Consider the following 14,936-nt stretch of genomic DNA (forward strand, 5'->3'; position numbering starts at 1 on the left):
TATATATATATATATATATATATATATACCCTTTAACCTTGGTCCTTCCCCTTGTTCTGATACCTGCCATTCTGCCTTATGGGTTAATTCATCTGGATAACAACACTATTATTGGGAACCTGACACTTCTTGATGGGCATGCACCAATGGTCTGACTAAATGTGCCTCTTCTGATATTTTCCAAACTAAGTAGGCAGGTTGATTAGGGCTTAAAAGTATTGAAACAACAGTTAGATTCCTTTGCAGAAATGATCTGGAGAAGCTTAGATCTACTTCCCATGAGATTAAGGAAACTATGTCTAGCTTTTGGGGAAAAAAAACCCCAAAACCTCTTGTTTCTATGCTAATTGATCAGGAGTAAATAGAAATAAATAATCTTGCCACGTCTGGAAAAAAACAAAACTCAAAAAGAAAAAGAGACAAAGTCATAAATCAGATAACTGGTATACCAGTCTCTGTTCTCTTGGTCCAGCCTAACTCTTTGCTATCAGCACTGGCTGGGCCTTTAATTCTCATTCTGACTGGATTAACAACAAACCCTCATCTTAAACTAAAACAACGAGCCCTGCATCTTAAAGTCCATGTTTGACTCACTCACTAAGACCAGTGGAGGATGTAAGAGGCCCCTTACTCCATGACTCCATGATGGAAATACCATTCAGGCAGCACCACCTGTCAAAATGAAAACAAAGACCTAAGCCCCTAAGCCATCAAAGCCAACAGTTCTAGGAAAGTCTCTCTCTCTCTCTCTCTCTCTCTCTCTCTCTCTCTCTCTCTCTCTCTCTCTCTCTCTTTTTGGGTTTTTGAGACAGGGTTTCTTTGTGTGTCGCTGTGGCTGTCCTGGAACTCACTCTGTAGACCAGGCTGAACTCAGAAATCTGACTGCCTCTGCCTCCCAAGTGCTAGGATTGTAGGCCTGCGACACCAATGCCTGGCCTGGGAAAGTCTGTACTGTCCTTGCTTTTTTTTTTTTTTTTTTTTGGTTTCTGTAGTTCTGCTTCTGGCTAACTGTTCTTAGCTGAAGTGTGTCAATCCAGGTCATGGTTTTTGTACTTATGAGCTCAGTGCTACACTGGGATCTGGAACACCCAGTGTGGTAGCTGGCTGGCTAATAAAGACTTTCTATTGTCTCAAACCCAAGTCTGGTGAGTACCCCACACCATTCCAGCCTTCAGCCTTCGTCAGAGAAGCTTTATCTGGCAGCGGGCAGTGGTCAGAGTGGGAACTTGTGGTATATCCTCCCAGCCCCATGAAACTGGAGTAATAGATAGTTGTAAGCTGTCATGTGGGTGCTGGAAATTCCAGGTCCTCTGGAAGAGCAGCCAGTGCTCTTAGCCACTGAGCCATTTTTCCAGTCCCAATCAGCTTGAATTTTATCCTCCTCTGTCACTCTGTTGTGCAGACTGAAGGAAAGAATTTAACATTTTGTGTGTGTGTGTGTGTGTGCTCTCATACCCACACACTTGACATTATAGATGGAACCCAGGGTCTATCACATGCTATGTAAGCACCCTTCCACTAGGCTATTAATCAAGAAACCATGTTCTTGCAGGGCATAGTGGTACATGCCTTTAATACCAGAACTTGGGAGTCAGAGGCAAGCAGAGCTCTGTGAATAGGAGGCCAGACTCGTCTACAGTATGAGTTCTAGGACAGCCAGGGCTATATAGTGAGATCTTGTCTTGAAGGAAAATTCACCTTGTCTTTTGTTGGAAAATGGGTTATTCTTATGGTCTTACCTGGAAAGCAACAATGAGATTCCTGAAATCTTAACACTGAGGAAATAACATCGTTCACTTTATTCTGTTCTTGTTATTAAAAACTTCACCAGGAATTGGAACTGTGAAATTTGGAATCACTTCAGCTTCAAAATTATATCAGGTAGTGCTGGAGAGATAACTCGGTGATTAAGTGTGCTTCTTGCTCTTGCAGGGGATCAGAGGAAGATTCCTAGCACCCATATCGGGTGACTCCAAACTACCTGCAACTCAGACAGCTCTGCCCTCACACATACATGCACAATACACACAATAAAAATACAATAACTCTTATGATACAGTTAGATGGACAGGTAGATTTAAGATACAGTTAGATGGACAGGTAGATTTAAGATACAGTTAGATGGACAGGTAGATCAGTATCTGCTTTAACTGGATTCTCCAACTTGTCTCAGCTGGAGCCATCTTTGGTTTAGCCTAAAATGGTCCCCACCTCCCTTTTCTGCTCCCATCATGGAAAGTCCCAAGGGAAAATACCCAATCCTATTCTAGGAACTCAGAGTCAGAATGTCCCAGCTAACTGCATGATTTTGGCTTCTGTTAAACTGCTTGCTTGCTTTACTCCCCTCTCCAACTGCTAACAAGGATGTGGGGTTTTTTTCCTGTGAAATGTATGTATTTATTTATTTATTTATCTAGTGCCTTTCAAAGCTCCCTGTAAAATGCATTTGAGACTGCTTTGTAAGAAGTGTTTCTCTCCAGGTTGTCACTGGTAACGTAATACAGACTCTGAACTCAGACTTTGTTCATGGTGAATGGTCTTTAAGTCTCTACCCCTAGACATTTGGAGGTTCCACTGAGATTTTTTTCAAGACTCTCTCCAGTTTGATCAATCTCCAGATTTCAGCACAGGCCAGCCTCAGACCTCGGTGATGTGGACAACTTCCTTCTAAGGAGTGTGCAACCTGAGATGGCCCAGGGCTCCAAGATGCGAGTTTTTTAAAGAATGCCTCTGGACCCTCTGTAAATTAGAGTGGCCCTCTTTCGTTGTTGAATAGATATCTGCAGGCACATAAAATAGCCTGAGCAGTATAACTGGAGGTCATAGGAAATCCTGGCCACCATGATTGGTGTTTGACTAGCTCTCCTACAACACCCTTCTCATGGCTCAGGCCTTGTTCTCTTTTTTTTTTTTTTTTTTTGGTTTTTCGAGACAAGGTTTCTCTGTGTAGCCCTGGCTGTCCTGGCACTCACTTTGTAGACCAGGCTGGCCTCGAACTCAGAAATCCGCCTGCCTCTGCCTCCCGAGTGCTGGGACTAAAGGCTTGCGCCACCACGCCCGGCTGGCCTTGTTCTCTTAAAGCTGGTATCAAGGCTCTGGTAGCAAAGTCCAAAGTGGTAAAAAGGCATCAAAAATTCTATTTAGTGATCCAGAAGAGGAAGAATTACCCCACCCAATGTTACTGGACAAAGATGACCCCCATTTCAGGCCTCAGCCCCAGAAGCCCTTTCCTCTTCTTTTTCCCCTAAAATATACCCCACCCCGCCCCTGAGTCTCTGTGTCCCCTGTTACCTGCAGGGGCTCCAATTTTGTCTCCTTCCAGATTTCAGCAGCTATCTCAACTACCATCCCTGATTCCCTGGACTCCTCAGACTTGACCCAGACCGCAGCAGTTCCTGACATTCTGGAACTGCTCTGGAAAGCTTCCAGACTCGCTAGTATATATATACAACAGGAAGTCCCAGAAACCCCCTGTTTTGAGAAACTGCAGGCACTCATCTGTTTCCTAGAGGGTGTTTCCTATACCCCCCCCCACCCCCCCGGGCTGATTGTCAGCCAGTAGCCTGCATACAGTTGGAAGCTAAGGAAGCTGTGCTGGGTCCTGATGGGGAATTGCTGGATGAAAATGCATATAGCATGGAGGACATGTTTCTATCCAGCTAACCCCACTGAGATCCTAACACCAATCAAAGAAAGGAGGTGCTATACACCTCCCTCGGGCTTTCCTGCCTGATCTCTAAGCAGAGGCACAGAAGCCCACAAACCCATCAAGGCCAAGTGAGCTCATACAGAGAGCCTCAGAGCATCCATCCTGCTGGGTTCTTAGAGTGACTTCTAGAAGCTTTCTGTACTTATATACCAATAGACCCAGACACCCATGGACTCAGAAATACCAGAGAACAGACGGGTGCTCAACATGCCTTTGCCAGCCAGTCAGTGCCAGATGTTAGAAAGAATTTACAAACTTTAGAAGTATTGTTTGTATGAGTAGGCCCCAGTTGCTGGAGGTGGCTCAAAGGTATTTTACAACAGAGAACCTATTGAGAGCCAGGATAAGAGACCCTCTAAAGCCATATGGCAGTCCTATGAGAAAATCCAGATAGTAAACCAGAGCAGGTGGCAAGGAGGCCAGGAGACAAGCAGACCACCATTAGGGAAAGAGCAATGTGCCTACTGCAGGGAGAGAGGACATTGGGAAAACGAGTGCTCTGTTCAGAAAAAGGTCCTGCAAGTGCCATAGTTAGAAAAGTGACAGGGCCTCAGGAGCCTAGGGCAAAACTTAACGCTGGGAATGAAGCAACCAACTTCTTAATAGAAATCGGGGCCCGACATAGTCAGTCCTTAAGAAGCCCTAGAACAACCGACTAATCAAAAGATTGTCTAAGAGGCAACGGGGAAAATGGCCTACTACCCCTGGACCATTAACCCATTCCATAGAACTAGGAAAGGGGACAGTAACTCATTCTTGGACACTCATGATGAATCTTACCCATGATGATGATGATTTTAATATTTCAAGACAGGGTTTCTCTGTGCAGCCCCGGTTGTCCTGGAACTCACTCTGTAGACCAGGCTGGCCTCAAACTCAGAAATCCGCCTGCCTCTGCCTCCTGAGTGCTGGGATTAAAGGCGTGCGCCACCACTGCCCGGTCCTTTCCCATTATTGAGATGAGACCTTTTGTGTAAGCTGAAAGCATTTTTGTGTAAGCTCATCATCTTTTCTGATGATGAGATGCAGTTAAATTTATAGACACCCAGCAAAATTTTGGTATCTTGCCCTCTGTCAGAATACCTCCTAGCTGAAAGTCCTGCCCCCAATCAAAAGACACAGTTGGAATGTCTTTCCCATAACAATGAAGATTCCTGGGGATGTGGGCAGAAATCAACCTACTGGGACTGGCCCAGCACCAGGTTCCTATAATTGTTCAACCAACCTATAATTGTTCAGCTAGTCCCAACTAGACTAAACAATACTCAATGATTCTGGGAGCAAAACAGGGAAATTGCAGTCCATATGGCCAGGCTTAGAGAGGAAGGCATCCTGTCTGGTACCCTGCCAGTCACACTGGAATACACTTCTCCTGCCTGTGAAACAAATCACCTCTGATTATAGCACTGTCCAGTATCTGAGGGAGGTGAATAAGAGTGTGGAGACCGTCCACACCATGGTCCCAAACCCAAGCACCTTCATGAGTTTCATTTTTGCAGAGACAGGTGTTCGATGTCTTGAACCTGAAATGGCAATTTCACATGGTTTGTAAGTTCTTCAGAGATGACTCAACCCTGCTGGGGTTACACAGATGATTGACTGATTGATTGATTGATTGATTAGAAAGGGAGCCACTACATGGTGAATTTAGGCTTCTTAGGAGCAGGGGTATCAGCGTCTGAAGGACTGAATCCCAGACAGCTTGCTTGAAGTTCTTTATATTGTTATACAAAAGGAACCTTTCAGTTTCCGAATATCAAAACTTCTTATCTGACCTAAGGGCTATCTGGAAAGATCCATCACCTAAGCAGCTCACAGCCCTGGGAGACTTCCTGGTATGCCAAGTCTGTTTCCGGATCAAGATATAAAAAGGCTCTGAGAATCCTTCAAAGGAACAGCCCCATAAAATCTCAGATAACAATCTCTGACAAAAGGCTTCTTCAAGGCTTAAGCGCCATCACTCCAGATTCCTGCCAGATACAACAGTTCTACTAAAATTCTGCAACATAACCTATCTTTGTTTTTGAGTGCACACATCCAGAGGGAGGTTACAGCAGGCAACTTACTAGGATTAGGTTGCCCCAAGGATTTAAAAGCTTTCCAATCCTGTTTGATGAGGCACTAAATCTTGACCTCCTGCCCTTCCATATGTAGATGACCTCCTTCTAGCCTCTACAACTAAAATAGATTGTAAATGGGCTTCTGCGGGATTACTGCAAGAGTTAGAGACCTTGGGCTATAGAGTGTTGGCTAAGAAAGCCCAACCTTGTACATCAGAGGCTACTTATCTTGGCTATCAGCTGAAAGGAGGCAAAAGGAGAAAGTCTTAGAGCAGGATTGCTGCCATCCTTCATATCCCAACTCCAAAGACTAGGAGACCGGTGTGAGAGTTGCTAGGCACAGCTAGACACTGCTGCCTCTGGGTCCAGGGTTTGTGCAGGCCTCTATACGCTGCCACAAACGGGGACACTGAGCCCCTAAGCGGGACTGAGACTGAACAACAGGCACTTGAGGCTTGAACAATGGCCTGACTGCCACTCCAGCCCCACCACTTCCAGGCATCTCAAAACCTTTCATCTGTTTGTCTGTGAAACAAAAGGCATTGCAAAGGGGGTTTTATCCCTAACTTTGGGGGCCATGGAAATACCCTATGCTATACCTGTCCTAGTGATTTGACCCTTGTACTGGCTGGTTTTGTGTGTCAACTTGACACAGGTTGGAGTTATCACAGAGAAAGGAACTTCAGGTGGGGAAGTGCCTCCATGAGCTCCAACTGTAAGGCATTTTCTCAATTAGTGATCAAGGGGGAAAGGCCCCTTGTGGGTGGTGCCATCTCTGGGCTGGTTGTCTTGGTTCTATAAGGGAGCAGGCTGAGCAAGCCAGGGAAAGCAAGCCAGTAAAGAACATCCCTCCATGGCCTCTGTATCAGTTCCTGCTTCCTGATTGCCTGAGTTCCAGTCCTGACTTCCTTTGGTGATGAACAGCAGTGTGGAAGTGTAAGCTGAATAAACCCTTTCCTCCCCAACTTGCTTCTTGGTCATGATGTTTGTGCAGGAATAGAAGCCCTGACTAAGACAACCCTGTAGGTAGAGAATGGCCTAAAAGCTGTGATGGCTACTGCTATTCTAGTGAACGAAGCAGGCATGTTACTCTGGGTCAGGATCTCATGTGAGCCCTCCTCCTAGGAACACCAGAATGCTTGCTAACACTCATGTGACCCAGGACTGGGCCCTACTCCTGGGCCACTCTCAAGTCCAGTTTGAGAAACCCACCGCCATCAACCCTGGTGCCTTCTTGCCTGATGATGACCTGCAGATGCATATCCATGAACCGTGTAGTCAAAGCTGCCAAGCTCTGCGGCTTGCTGGAGCTGGAACATGGCCACCTCGTTCAATAGCATTTGTACCAGCTTTCTCTTGTTGATGGTGGCCTTCACTGCTTAAGTTTTTCTTTAATTCCTTTCCACAAGTTGGAAGCTTTAGCAGGATGAGGTCCTGCCCCACTTAAAGCATTCAACTGCTTTCTTTTTCTTTTTGAGTGGATGAACGTACACTTTAATGAAAATGGTTTCCTTAGTAAGAGCATCTATGAGCTGAAGCTGTGTGGAGTCAGGACTTCCCTTCCTGCTCCACAGGCTTCAGATGCCACTCCACGACCAATTCCCCAGTGCTCTTGAGGCACGTGCTGGACATGGTCTCTTCTGTGGGAAGTCCCTGTGGCAGCTAGCTTCAGGGGCTGGATGCGTATCAAGGGTTTAACCACTTTCAGCTTTGCGTTCACCGACGGGATGTTCTTGTGAATTCGAGGGCTGTGTGCCTTCTGTAGTCCGAGCATCTTGATGGTATCTTTTTCTCAGCCTCTTTGTACTTCTTATTCTTGTAACCATGTGCAGTTTATGAGGGTTCTGGGGGTCCCCACCGTACTTTTCATGATCTTCAGGTTTAGGCTGAAACACTCTATCTGGAATTCTTGATTTGGTAAATTTGTGACGAATCCATTCTGTACCAATGAGAGATTCTGCACCTTTCTTCGCAGTCTGCATGGAGGCCTCTGGAACACGGACCGCAGAACCCCAGCCATGGGTGTGGGAATTCTCTCTTCAGAGGCTCCACCAGGAGCTCAGGGATGGGTAACACTAATGGTGATCAGAGCGGACAGCATTCCAGTCAGGGCTACATAGTGGGAACCAGCGACCAATGTGTCCACTCCGAACGTTCCCGCAGCCGGAAGGACTCAACTGCTTTCTTAATCCAAAGTCCCAAAGTCCACATTCTGCTCACAAGCAGCATGGTAAGACCTGCCGCAGCACTATCTTGCTCCCTAGTACTAACTCTCTGTTTTCCTCAGTGTTCTATTGCTGTGAATAAACACCACAACCAAGACAACTCTTACAAGAGAAAGCATCTAAATGGGGCTTGTTTACAGTTTCAAAGGTTTATTATCATCATGGTGGGTGTTAGCATTTCCTCTAGGCTCCACCCAACAGTTACCTAGCAACAGCCAGGTAAAAGCCTGGCTTCCTATAAAAGGACTGCCTCTCTCTCTCTCTCTCTCTCTCTCTCTCTCTCTCTTCTGGCTGGCCTCTTCCCTTCTTTCTCTCTCCTTCCTTTTTCTGTCCTTCCTCATTCTTTTTCTTTCTCTGCCTCTACTCCCTTCCCCTCACCTCTCCCACCGTATTACTAAACATATCAGTATTAGTCCCCACATATGGGGCAACTAGTTAAGTCCTTGTTGAGTGCTCTCAGGACTGTCACCCTACACCCCACTCCTCAGACTCCTCCCATTCTCCATGTGTGGTTCCTAGGGTAGTTCAGAGCCCATTGCAACCTTATTATTTAATCTCCTGCCCTGCACAATTCAGAGTATATTTTTCCTTTGGAACTCTGAGAATGAACTAGAAGAAGGATTTCCAGATGAAATACAGGACGTCCAGTTCCATTTCGGTTTGACAGAAAAACATCAGTTAAACATCAGGGACAAACTTATACTAAAAGATTATTTATCAATGTTAATCTAAAATGCAAAGTTAATTCAGTAAGTTTTATTTTAATTTTTTTAAAGAGACATGTCTCACTGTACTATCTAGTCTGGTCTTGAACATTCAAGTGATCCCCCTGCCTCAGCCTCTGGAGTAGTTGTGGTGTTTGCCTTTCTGAGTCTGGAGATGCTGTTGCGGGAAAATACCCACATCCTCAACAGCAGAGTCAGGCAAATACTAGGTAAGAGGTGAGTGTGGGCGACATGGTGACTCCTACACTAACACTGGGCCACTAGGTGGCAGCCAAGCTCTGCTTTCAGGGGGCTGGCTCCCAGTGCCTGAGGCAATGAAGACTTAGAGGGACAAAGGCCTTTTTCTTTTTCATATTCTCTCAACTTCCCCCAAGTCCACACCTATCCGTTCACCTTCAGCCTCTTTGACAGCATAAAATTAACCCGCTTTTGTCTAGCCACACTCCAGCTAGACGTTCAGAAACTGTTCCTCACCTCCAAACAGTAGACATAATTTTCAAAACACAACAGCCTCCTGGTTAGCTCCTCAGATTTCTACATAGGTAAACACTGCACACATCAATGTACAGGGCTGATCCAAGCACAGCCACATGCCCACAATCCAAGTACTTGAGAGATAAACACTGGAGAGTCAGGAGTTCAAGGCCAGCCTCAATCACATAACAAGGTGAAGGCAACCAGGCTATAGGAGACCCTGTTTCAAAACAGACAAGCACAAACATAGGCACAGACACGGACAGACAGACCCACACAGACAGACAGATAGACAGGCAAGCAGGCAGGCATGCACACATGCACATCCTACATGCACGAGCTCGTGTGCATGCACATTCAAGAGAACACACACACACAAAGAGCTGTGCTGTTTGATACCCTTTAGCGAACACTTGAGATGTAAATCCAAACTGAACAATACAGTCTGAAATGAAGACAGGATTTGTTTGTTTTCGTGTCAGGGTCTCACATAGCCCCGGCTGCCCTCACACTCAGTCTGTAGCTGAGAACAACCCTGGAAGCATAGGTACTCAGCATTGCGCCAGGCTGCTCAGAGGATCTTTAAAGGCAGCAGGAAGAGGCATGTGAAGTACCCTGTTCATCATTTCAAAATGTTAATGACATGTCAGGATAATATTTTGTGGAATAGATTATATAAAATAGATTACTAAATTTAATTCCTGCTGCTCCTTTTACATTTCTGAACTATAGCAAGAATAATTTAAGTTACCTCTGCGGTTTGCATTAGCATTCTCTTGCTCAGGGCTGGTGTGAGCACAGTCTTATTATTTTTGAGATGGGGTCTTCTGGAGCCCAGGCTGGCCTGATCCTCCTGCCTGCACTTCTCAGAACCATGCATAGCTTTGTTCATCTATTAAGTAGGCCCTTGGAGACAAGAATTCATTAGATGACAGTCACACCATTTCCAAGTCACAGTAGCCAGGAATGCCGAGGTCCTGCTGCAAACAGCCCTCTGCCCTTGAGACTTTGGGTATATAGGACTGCTGGTATTTAGTCAAACAAAGACCAAATTCTCCAGCCTCACCTCCTAGGAGTGTCTTGATTCACTTTTGGTGCTTCCCACACACCCTACCTTTTCCTCCTATTGGATGGAGCTAGCTCCTGGGGTTTCCTTTTATTTATGTATTTAAGTATTTATTTATATTTGAACATTTTCCCTGCATGTATGTCTGTGCCCTAGGTGCAGACTTGGTACTTGAAGAGGTCAGAAGAGGGTGTTGTATGCTCTAGGGCTGGAGTTATGGACGGTTGTGAGCCACAATGTAGGTGCTGAGAATTGAACCTGGGTCCTCTGCAAGAGGGACAAGTACTCTTAACTACGGAGCCGTCTCTCCAGCCCTGTAAATAAATGTGCTCACAGAGACCCAGAAAGAACAAGGAAGATGCTGTGAGTCTTGGCTAAACAGAGATGCTGATTACATGTCATGTGAACTCCGATCATTTTTTATCTGCATTCTCTAAGGAGGGATGGGTGAGGATTCATCTAGCTGAGGATCATAGAGCTTCTTAAAGACCCCACACATGCTGGGGAGGCTTGCCAGATGTACCAGTAAAAACCACAGGAAACCAGTTAAGTTGTCGTTTTTGGGTGAATCCTGAGTGCTCTTTCGCTACCTCCCATGTGCTGGGGTTGCAGGCATGTGCCAGTACAGCTCCCAGATGACTATAATTTGAAATAACAAGAAATATTTTTAAGAATTAAAAAAAAGAATTTAATTCTGTTACACATGTGTGTTTGTGTGAGGATACACACATGTGGGGCAGATGCCACTGAAGGCCACAAGAGGGCATCAGATCCCCAGGGGTGGGAGTTTTGGGCAGTGGTGTGTCCTGGATGCTGGAATTCGAACTTGGGCCCTCTGCAAGAACAGTAAGAGCTCTTAACTGCTGATCCATCTCCCTAGTCCCAAATAACAAAAATACTAATGATGAGCCAGTGAGTGAGATCAGTGGGTAAAGGGACTTGCCACCAAGCTATCTGAGTGTGATCACTAGAATGCACACGGTAGAAGGAGAGACCAGACGCCCCAAGTTGTCCTCTCACCTCTGTCTATGCACCGTGGCACACATGGGGACATACATACACACACCCTAAATAAATACACATATTTTTAAAAACATTAATTGCAATGTTTGAGACATATATTTATATTGAAATCATTCATTTTTCCAGGTAATTAAAATGTAATCAGGAGTTTCTACTTCATGTGTTCCCCTGTCAATGGTGCATGGTGGGACTGTAGACATCAGTGCTATCTAACTAGGAAGTCTGCAAATCTTACACTCAGTGTTATTCTGTCCCGTACCTGGGGCCTTTGTGGCTCATCGTCCAGCTGTACAGCACCCATGATGCCCAATGTTTCTTCTGACTTTCCTTGTAGTCCTTGGGTCACTGGGAAGGTTCCCTTTGTTGAGCCCTTGCCTCCCCTTAGATCCTATGGTTGCCAGCCTATGGTGCTGCTGGGAGATGAAGGAAGCTTTGGGGCCTAGCAAAAGGAAACTGGTTAATTGCTCTCAGAGGCACATTGGACTTGTGACCTCTCTTTTTTCCCTGGCTCTGAGGGAGCATTATATAGCACTGTTCCCTCCATGAGAACACTGTTGGACACAGCTTCTGAGGAGACATGAACAAATGTGTACTCTCCCCAGATAGGAAACTGATGACAGACCAAAATACAGACACCACTAAAGTTCAACTCATCGAACCATTGAGCCTTATTGAAGTTACAGGAACATGGGTGAGGGTTAGTTACAGGAACAGAAATAACTTCAAGCTGCATAGTCAAAGCCCACACCCCTGTGCGTGACACCCCTAGCACTAGAAACCTGGAACACACAGCAAACCTGAAAGCTGCTTAGCAGCATGGGGAGTGACCTTTCCAGGTAATTCAGATAGTCTGGGCCACTGTCGGACACCTGAGCTGGCCTCTGATACTCCTAGGCAGTTCCAATGGTCTGAGCGTAGTTTAGGCAGTTTAGCCTGCCTAGGTGTGTCTCTCGGCAATCTGGGGGTGGGTGTAGCAGCCTAGTGAATCTGTTCAGTTTCAGGGACTTCCTGGAGTCATTGAATGGTTTATTTTCTCAGTTTAGAGAACTTTCCTTAGTGAATATTTGACCTGCCCTTAAAGTAACTTTGCTTTGTTTCCCCCTTAACATCTTGTGTTTGAACAAGCTTTGCTCTAAGACAGAAGGAAGGCTTTAACCTCAGAGGAAGCTTGGAGGCGTCCTCCATCACATGCTCACAATATGATGTGCTGTTTCCACCACAGGCTCAAAGTAGCATCACCAACGGACTGAGACCATGAGCCAAAATAAAGCTTCCCTCCTGTTAAGTGTCTAAAGCATTTTGTCAGTAGCAGGAAGCTGATAGAACAGGGACACATATGCAAGCATTTCAACACTGGAATATACCACAGGCATTTAGTCAAGGCATGTGACCATTCCAAGGCTTTCCAGCGACAGGATTGGGCCTGGGAATTGAGGCTTTAGTAGAGTCCTTTAGCAGGCAGGCACCTTCTGGGGAAGTGGAGAGAGCTCACATTCTACAGCGCTGGAAACTGAGCATCCAGTCAGGCCCACAGCCACACTTCCTTGCTCTTGCCCTCAAGTCTCCAGCTTAAATGAAGATGTCTTTTTGTTTGTTTGTTTTTTCAAGACAGGGTTTCTCTGTGTAGCCCTGGCTGTCCTGGAACTCACTTTGTAGACCAGGCTGGCCTGGAACTCAGAAATCTGCCTGCCTCTGCCTCCCAAGTGCTGGGATTAAAGGCGTGCGCCACCACCGCCTGGCTAAACGAAGATCTTATTTGCCAAATTCTCCATGATACCTAGTGAGCTTTACGTTCACCCACATCGATCCTCGACTCTTGGGTACTGTTGATTATCTCTGTGTTATTAACAGGGACAGGAAGACTTAGGAAAAAATCTGAATTCAGGTCAGCAAGAGAGCTCAGCAAATAGAGGTGGATAAACCTGACAACCTGAGTTTGATCCCAGAATCCACAGGCTCTCTCAGGTTGTTCTCTGAACTACACATGTGTGTGTCGTGGCCTGCTTATGTGCTTCTGCCTATACACATACGCACTCTAAACAAATAAAAAATATTTTAAATTCAAACTCAAATTAAGGCCTAGCTTGGGCGTATTTCAGCCTTTTATACTTTGTCCCTACATCCTAAATGACCTGGACCAGCAGGTTATTCTTCAGTGACCAGGTCCTTAGCAGAAGCACCAGGGATGAGGAAATAAAGATGAGTTGGGACCAGGGGTCTTATATAAACTGATAGCTTATGCCAAGCATGTTTATTAAGAACTACAACATTATATATATATATATATATATATATATATATATATATATATATATATGGTTTGCTGGAGAACATGAGACAGAGTCAGTAGGAAGCCATCAAACAGTAGCATAAAGCCAGCAGGAGGTTAAGCAACCAATGTTGCACAAAGGGAACACAGGCTATGTCAAGTGTGTCGCAGACCACACCGTTAGCAATCCTGAAGCTGAGAGTCACGGGCCTTTTAAAGGGGAAAAGCTGAGTTGCCAGAATCCTGAGACCACAGCTTTCAAAAGGCCCAGGATTGCAAATTGGGTTCCTGGTTTTAGACTAGGGACTATTCTCTTCTCCACATGTCAGGGCCTTAGGGAAAGTCTGGCTCCTAAGATACCCTAAGGGTTGGAGGGTGTATGTGTGTGTGTGTGTGTCTGGTGTGATATCTGTGGGTACATGCGCGTCTGCAGGGAGTGGAGGCCAGTGGTTGATGCTGGTTGTCTTTCCTCTGCTGCTCTCCACCTTTTATCCCCCTAAAATTCTTTACCTGAAGTATATGAGTGTTTTGTTTGCAGGTATTGTAAGTGCATGGTGGATACTTTCAGTGGCTAGAAGAGGGCACTGGAACCCATGGGACTGGAATTACAGATGGTTGAGAGGCACGATGTAGGATAGGAGTGAGCTGGGAGTTGAACCTGGGTCCTCTGCAAGAGCAACAAGTGGTCTTAACTACTGAGCCATCTCTCTCCAGCCCCTCTACTTTTATATTTTGAGCTAAGGTCTTTCATTGACCCGGAAGCTGGCTGATTGGGCTAGGCTGGCTGACACAGGGGTCTCTGCCTTCTACTGTCACGCCAGTCCTGGGCTTTATCGTCATGTGCTGATATGCTTAGCTTTTTACATGCGTTCTGGGGACCCAAACTCAGATCCTCATGCTTGTGTGGAAGGAGCTTTACTGCCTGAGCCATCTCCCTAGCTCCAATGTTTCAGGAGTTTCTAGGTAGAAAAATCAATCTAGAAACATGACAGAAACTTCTTCCATTCCAAAATTTACGTTAAAACATTTTTTTCTTGCGTACTTACATTGGCTGAGTTTCTGCATTACTATTGGCACCCATGATATGTTCTTATTTTATTTATTTATTTTTACTATTGTTGTTATTTACTTGCTTATAAATGTATATGTGTATGGGTGTTTTACTGTCATGTATGTCTGTGTATCACTTGCATGCCTGGTACCCACTGAGACTAGAAGCAGGCATTGGATTTCCTGGGACTGGAGTTACGGAGAGTAGTGAGCCACCATGTGGGTGCTGGGAATCAACCCTTGTCCTCTGGAAGAGTGGAGTGCTCTCTCCTCTCCTCTCCCTCCCCTCCCCTCCCCTCTCCTCCCCTCTCTCATCTCTCCTTCCTTCCTTCCTT

General features: G+C 45.7%; 1 non-coding gene and 1 pseudogene across 1 annotated transcript; both read right to left on the minus strand.

Annotated features, from left to right (window-relative positions):
* Positions 1–7,317: 7,317 nt before the first annotated feature.
* On the minus strand, positions 7,318–7,820 carry LOC110304142 (annotated as a pseudogene).
* A 2,778-nt stretch (positions 7,821–10,598) lies between these two features.
* LOC115032631 lies at positions 10,599–10,729 on the minus strand. The gene has a single exon (XR_003838268.1). It is a non-coding gene; the product is annotated as a U8 small nucleolar RNA (small nucleolar RNA).
* Positions 10,730–14,936: the final 4,207 nt, after the last annotated feature.

Source organism: Mus caroli, chromosome 11 (genome assembly GCF_900094665.2).
Source record: "Mus caroli chromosome 11, CAROLI_EIJ_v1.1, whole genome shotgun sequence".
In the NCBI taxonomy this organism is placed as follows: Eukaryota; Metazoa; Chordata; class Mammalia; order Rodentia; family Muridae; genus Mus; species Mus caroli.